We start from the raw sequence: 6,838 nt of genomic DNA, 5'->3' as shown, positions 1-6,838 counted from the left end.
TGCTGCTCAAATTGCTGAAGAAGTTAATGCTGGTTCTGATAGAAAGGTGTCAGAATACACAGTGCATCGCAGTTTGTTGTGTATGGGGCTGCATAGCTGCAGACCAGACAGGGCGCCCATGAGCAAGGAAGAAGAAGGTGGCCTGGTCTTATGAATCACGTTTGCTTTTACATCACATGGATGGCCGGGTGTGTGTGTGTCGCATACCTGGGGAACACATGGCACCAGGATGCACTATGGGAAGAAGGCAAGCCCGCGGAGGCAGTGTGATGCTTTGGGCAATGTTCTGCTGGGAGACCTTGGTTCCTGACATCCATGTGGATGTTACTTTGACACGTACAACCTGGTGTTGAGCAGGTTCTTAAGTGGGTTCTTAGAGCTTTTTTGCTGAGAACAGCAGTCTGCTGTGGCCAAAAACAATGCTGAGAGCACTGAGAGCGAAACAAAACAGTATATTTGAGCTAAATAATGAGCTGAAAATTGTTGTAAAGCTCCACACAACTGAGAAGAGCGACAGATGAACATGACAGTTCTCTGCAGGTTCAGCACTCCGAGCAACACCTTCATTGTCATATTGTTCTCTCATTGTCATTTGATTTCTCACTTGAATGCATGCAGAAGAATTTTACTCTGGCACAAAGTTATTGTATATTTTTTGAGATTGGTGGGTGAAAAGAGCAGCCTGTTGTATTTGCTGTCCTGTGAGGAATCTCTAAAGAATGTTAAAACCACTGGTGTTCAGAAATACTTAAGTGATTCTTCTTCTCCTCAAAACTACTTGCTTTAAACCATTGATGCTTAATGCATTATCCATAGCAGAATCTGGGTTTCTGTTTCTCCAAATCTTCAGTCTGAATTACTCCCAGCTCCTGCTGTGCTCTGATCAGTGGTCACGCTCACCAAACCTCTGCCTGCAGCAGCATTCTTGGTTTTTTCCATCCATATTTCACGGTTTTCATTGGCCTATTTACGACCAGATCGCCTCATTGGCTGCAAAAATGCAGATAAAAGATTTGGTTGTTAAAATTCAAATTGTAGCCTACTCAGTCATAAATTCTGATTTTAAAATTAGCTAAGTAGATTACATAATGTGATGCATAGATTCTTGAACTGTGGTGCAAATAACACTGCGCATGTTAGCCATGATTAGTTTCAACCAAACAATGAAGGCTGACAACAGTCAATAATAAATGATCTTTTTATTAGGAATAAACCTGCCTCCTGTGTGAAGTGTAGCTGATTAGGTTAGGTCTATCATAATGGTGGTACTCGGAGAGCCCTTCTAAGGTGTTACATGGTGTAAAAAATTAAAGAAACATTGGTGTCATTCATACTTAAATAAGAGTAAGAATTACAGACTTGGAAAAAGTATTCATAAAAGTACAAGTACCCAAAACAATTAACTTAATTACAGTAACGTGCGTAGTTATAATTTCTTACTTCCACTCCTGTAAATCTAACCTCAAAACTAGGGATGCACAGCTCTGGCACTCAGTATCAGCACTGGTCCGATGCTGGCTACGATCACAGGACTGGATATACAATCCGATACAAGCTATTAGCCTAAATTATCTCGTAAATGCTTAACTGAACTTTCCATTTCTCCAAGGAGCAGCATGTGTCACAAAAACAGTTGATAAAGTGCGAGTGAAACCTGTCAGCAGCTCTGTCATCATGTCCGCTGTGCGGAGATGCAGGAAGCTCAAGGAAGAAAAAAAAACGAGTGCAAATTATTTAAATTTCATTTTCCATGTTAGAATGGTCCTGATCGATCAAAAAAAAAAAAATCCTGGTAAAGATTCACTATCTGACAAAGTTCAAATGAAAAGAAGCAGCAGTGTTGCTATAGCTGAGTCATGCTTCATAGAAGTACTATATTTGTGTCTCAGCTTGAGCAGGATGTTTTTCAGATGTCTAGGTTAAAAAAAAGTGCATCCATACAAATTAATTATTAAAGGTAGAATCTGTTGGATTTGTCTGAGCTGTTCGTAAAAGCACCAGAAAGATTTATTGTTGTGTCACATACTTAGGATGTCAAATACTGGCGTTTTGAGTTGGTAAAGTGTCTCCAGATAACAAATTAATGACAAATACAGGCAGCGGCCATGTCTCTGCAGATACACTCTGAGTCTGTACATTGTTTTTGAGGAAAATGTTGCAGTTTTGAACGGCTTCGTTGTTTAACAAAGGGGAATAAGACGCTATCGAACATGAAAATGTGGTATTGAGCCATCCCACGTCAAAGCGGCACATAGAAGTCGTATAAAATGATACGCCGCTCTGGTGCCAACGGTCGGGACGCCGTGTAACTTTGGCAGTAGTTAAAGCTTTCAAAGGGCAGGTCCATGAGAGCCGATGTCTATTTATAAAGGCACTTTGTGTTCTAACTTTAGTGTGCAGCTCTGTGCATGACTCGGGTCTGAATATGGACACACATTCTGACACTGAGGAGCCATAATGAGCAGCCTCAGGTTGGAGCAGAAGATAACTAAAGGAGACTTGTGCTTTGTCTCCACGTTTGCTCAGCCGCACTGCAAGACTTCTGCCAAGCAGGTCAAGGCATGTAACCAAGTTATCTCAGTACTTTCCATGGGAGGAAACGTTGCAGAAGCTTAAGTAGTTCCTGAAATCTCGCAACATTGAGTTTTAATTGGCCTTCCAGGAGAGAGAATAGCATTCATGACCTTGAATTAGTGGGCGATGTGTTAAGCTTCTGTCAGCTGATGGGTGGTGAGTTGAGCTGCTTATCCTGGTGCTCCTGGATTTTATTTTTAACCTGACAACACCTGACAGACTTGGGACCTCTGGGGAGACCTCAGAGAGTGAGGGATGACTGGCAGCGGGAGGGAACATGACATATACACATTATTGAGTCATAATTTGCAGAAGTATGTGCGGAGGAGGTCGCAGCAGACGGGGAGGATGGAGTTTGTCTCATGACAGTAATAATGAGGAAGCCTGATGACATCAGAGCAGAGATGCAGACAATTAAATCATCACATCTTTCTGCAGAAAAGAGAACTGAAAGACAAAGATGCCGAAAACATGTGGACAGACAGTGAAAATAGCGCATGACAATTTGATTTTGACCTACATTTAGTCTTCAGGCACTCTTCTTACTCTATCTCTTGGCACAAATCAGGTATCTTAGCTGTGACTATTCCAGCGGGGTTTAATCACTGAGGCTGAGGATTGCATTGTTACCCAGAGAGCAGGATAACAACACATAGCTGGCCTCATTTTTCTCAGCAGGAAGCAGGAGCAGAGAAAAACTCAGGCCCAGCTGCAGCCGATTATGGTGATACAACCAGCTCCAACCTTTGTACCACAACATTTCCCTTCCTGTTAAACTTAAGAGCCGTTTAAACGAGTCTCTGGCCTGGTTAAAGAATTATCATGCACATCATAAACCAGTTTTCAACCTGTTTGACTCACGGACATTTATCTTTTAAGAGCTAGGTTCTTTTGCTGTACTTGAGTACAAAGGCACTTGCACATACTTGAGTATTTCCATAACATGCAACTTATAGAGTTTACTTATAAAACATGCAATCAGTTAATTAACTATGAGGCATTGTACCAGATTAAACTATTGACCAGCAGGGATAGACGCTAATATTTTATATTTGGTGGCCAACGTACATTTTTGGTGGCCCAAATGTCAACTTATGTAAAAGCAATACAGAAAAACCAACTGAAAACAGCCTTCCTTGACAGTAACACTTGAGTTGTTTGCCTGTGGTGTTTCCTGGATGCATTGTTTCCAATGGAGCTTGACTTCTCTGTGAGTTGAGGAAACTGGCAGCACGCGCCAGAGTACATGTCAAATTCCAGCCATTTATAAACTTCACTACTACATTAGAGTTGATGTTTAGTTTTTTCATAGTCCACCTTTTGTGTTTCTGGTTTGCTTTAGCACTTTGAGTCAGCTTAGTGAACCGAGGCTTCAGTATCCCCGAATGCTGCCTCCATGTTGATGCTTCATAGTAATAATTCAGTAATATACAATAATACACTGACATTTTGCAAAAGCATTTAATTTTAAGTCTTCTGCAAACTGCTCTATTAAAAAGACAAAGTAAATTTGTGTTTTTTGATGAACTTTACAAGAAAAAACTGAATGATGGTTAGATCAGCTATGAGATATTAAATGATTCATCTTTGTTAATGATATATTAGCCTTTTATACCGCCAGGTGTGTGTATTCTACAGGTTATATGAACTTTTAAAAATACAAAGTGAAAAATTATCATTGTAATTATCTATCACTGGTCATGAGAAGCAGGTAATTATCGGTTATTGCTATCGGTGAAAGAAAATCCATATTGTGTTTCCTCCCTCCTAGTGTTTTTCATGCTTTTTGGCTCATGTAGCAAATAACTTATCATGGACTACAACTGATGATTATTTTCATTGTCAATTAATGTGTCCTTTACTTTCATGATTTCCCAAAATGACATCCTCAAATTGCTTCTTTTGTTCAAAACCCAAAGACTTTTCTTTACTGTCATAAATGACAAAGAAAAGCAGCAAATCCTTACACTTTAAGAAGGTGGAACCTGCAAATGTTTGACAATTTTACATGAAAAATTACTGAAACAATTAATCAACTGTCAAAATAGCTGCCAGTTTTCTTCTGACTGATTTATCGTTGCAGGTTTACATTGATCTATGAAGAAGGATGCAGACTATTTCATGCACCTCTGCACACGTTTCGGTAAGAAAACAATTTGCATTGCCTCCAAAGTATCATGCTATGTCAATATTTGAGCGTTATACATTACAGGAAACCTACAGGCGGTATTCTTTTGAGTAAATTCCAGTATGACAGTCACTTAAACAATTTCACTGCAACCTGCAGGAAGCCATTATTTCCACACAATCTGATGTCGTCACCTTTTTGAGTTCTCTCTCTCTGATGATATTTAGAAATACATACAGCACAGCTGCCTGTGATGGGATGTGAAATTGCGTCAGTGTTTCTACACCCTTTTCGTTGACGGGAAAACGCGCCAGTATTGCACAACAGGCAAAATGTTGCAGCCAAACCATGAAAATGTTGACATTTGTTATGTAATCCTGCTCACCTTATACCTAAAGCAGGTGTGTACCAAGTGGACCGCTCTGATATATGGCGGCCTGAGTCAGAGCCACATTTAGCTGATGATTCAAAGCTTGTGTCCCTGGCAGTGTAATTTAGTCTGCATACTTAAACATTAAAAGTGGAGTCTGAAGGTGTCGGCGTTGGTCAGCGCTTCTTCTCCACCAACAAGGATCTTGTGGCTGTGCGGTTGTACAGAATTCAAGTTATAAAAACACCACTTAACTTAGTGTATGAGGTCAGAGAGCCAAAAGGAAAGGACAGACACAGGACAAACTCTTTGCCAGTAATTTTATTTTGAGATATTTTGTAGAACAGGGGAACCAATGATTACAAAAAAAAGTCCATAAGTGTTCTACATGCTACACCTTAACCTAATTCATCATGCTTGCCTGGAAAAAGTACATAGAAATTTAACAAAAAACATACAATTAAAACTGACGTACATTATACTCACCATTAACTTTACTTTTGATGTACCTTTCTCTTGCCTCCATGCACGCAATTTTTTACATTACATTTAGATAAAAAATTAAGACTTTTAGGCGCTTCTTTAAACCATAAAGCAGTTTTTTCCACTAAAGACAGAACGCACCTATAAATAAAAAAAAAAAAAAGAAAAAAAAAAAAAGAAAAAAGAATGATATCCATTTGGACAATATTGGTGGAAAATGGAAAGCCTCAACTTTTTTGAACAAAACAGATGAATTTGCATCCTACCATAAAACAAAAGGAACACTTACACGCCCATATAGTGCCGAAATGAAAATGGAAGTCTGTCCAACTCCTCGATCTTCAATAATCACATTGAAATAACAACATTTTTTGATAAAATAAATATCGCACATCTGCTAGAAATAAATAATGATTACTGAAACACCTCACTATGTTAAATGCTAAAGTGAGACAGATTTCATCTACGCGACCACTTCATTTCATGGCATGAGGATGGTCATGTGTGTAAAGCACTAGTGCGGCTTCGAGTGTCTCTCGCGGCTGTTACCTTGAGGTAGATAACACATTTACATTAACGCCTACGATAATGGTTGCTGCTGGCATCATGTGTCAGATTTACAGTATGAAAAGGGTTATTAAGGAAGCTTTCTTCAGGGGAGAAAAAACAAAAAGAAAAATTAAAAAGGACATCCTATCCCGTTTTTTTTCTGTTGTATCCCATCCCAGGATAAGGGTGTTTGAAAGCACTTTAAAATGCCTACAGCAATGTTAGCGTCCACCATCCTTCCTTATGTCACACCCAAACAGCCAAACCTCATCTTTAAACCCATCATCCATCTTTCTTCGAGCCAACTGACCCTTCTCAAAGTCCCGCCCCTTTTTTCTCCAATAACAGCTGAGCAAACCTGGTCCCTCTGTCCACTTTCTCCTTTCCTCCCTTTTTAAGCTAGCTAAAGTTAGCAAAATGCTACTCAATTAGCTAGCTAGCTAGCCAGCAACAGCTAATGTTAGCAAAACCCTGTTTCCTGTACTTAGATATGTCACGTGCTAGGCGATGTTGAGAAGAAAACCTCATCTTAACGGTTTAAAGACATTGCTGGCCAGTAAAAGTGAAGTATAGTCTCATCTTAAAACACTAGCTAATCTACAGCTAGTTAACTAGTATCTTGCTAACATTAGCTAAATAAGATGGGATCATATATGTTGCTTTTACAGGAAAAGGAGAAACTTAAACACGGTACAAAGCTTGCTAAACTGCTAGTGGAGCCTAGAGGGGAAAAG

The sequence above is a fragment of the Lutjanus erythropterus genome, chromosome 1 (genome assembly GCF_056507025.1).
Source record: "Lutjanus erythropterus isolate fLutEry1 chromosome 1, fLutEry1.hap2, whole genome shotgun sequence".
Classification (NCBI taxonomy): Eukaryota; Metazoa; Chordata; class Actinopteri; order Lutjaniformes; family Lutjanidae; genus Lutjanus; species Lutjanus erythropterus.
This window is presented reverse-complemented; position numbering follows the sequence as displayed.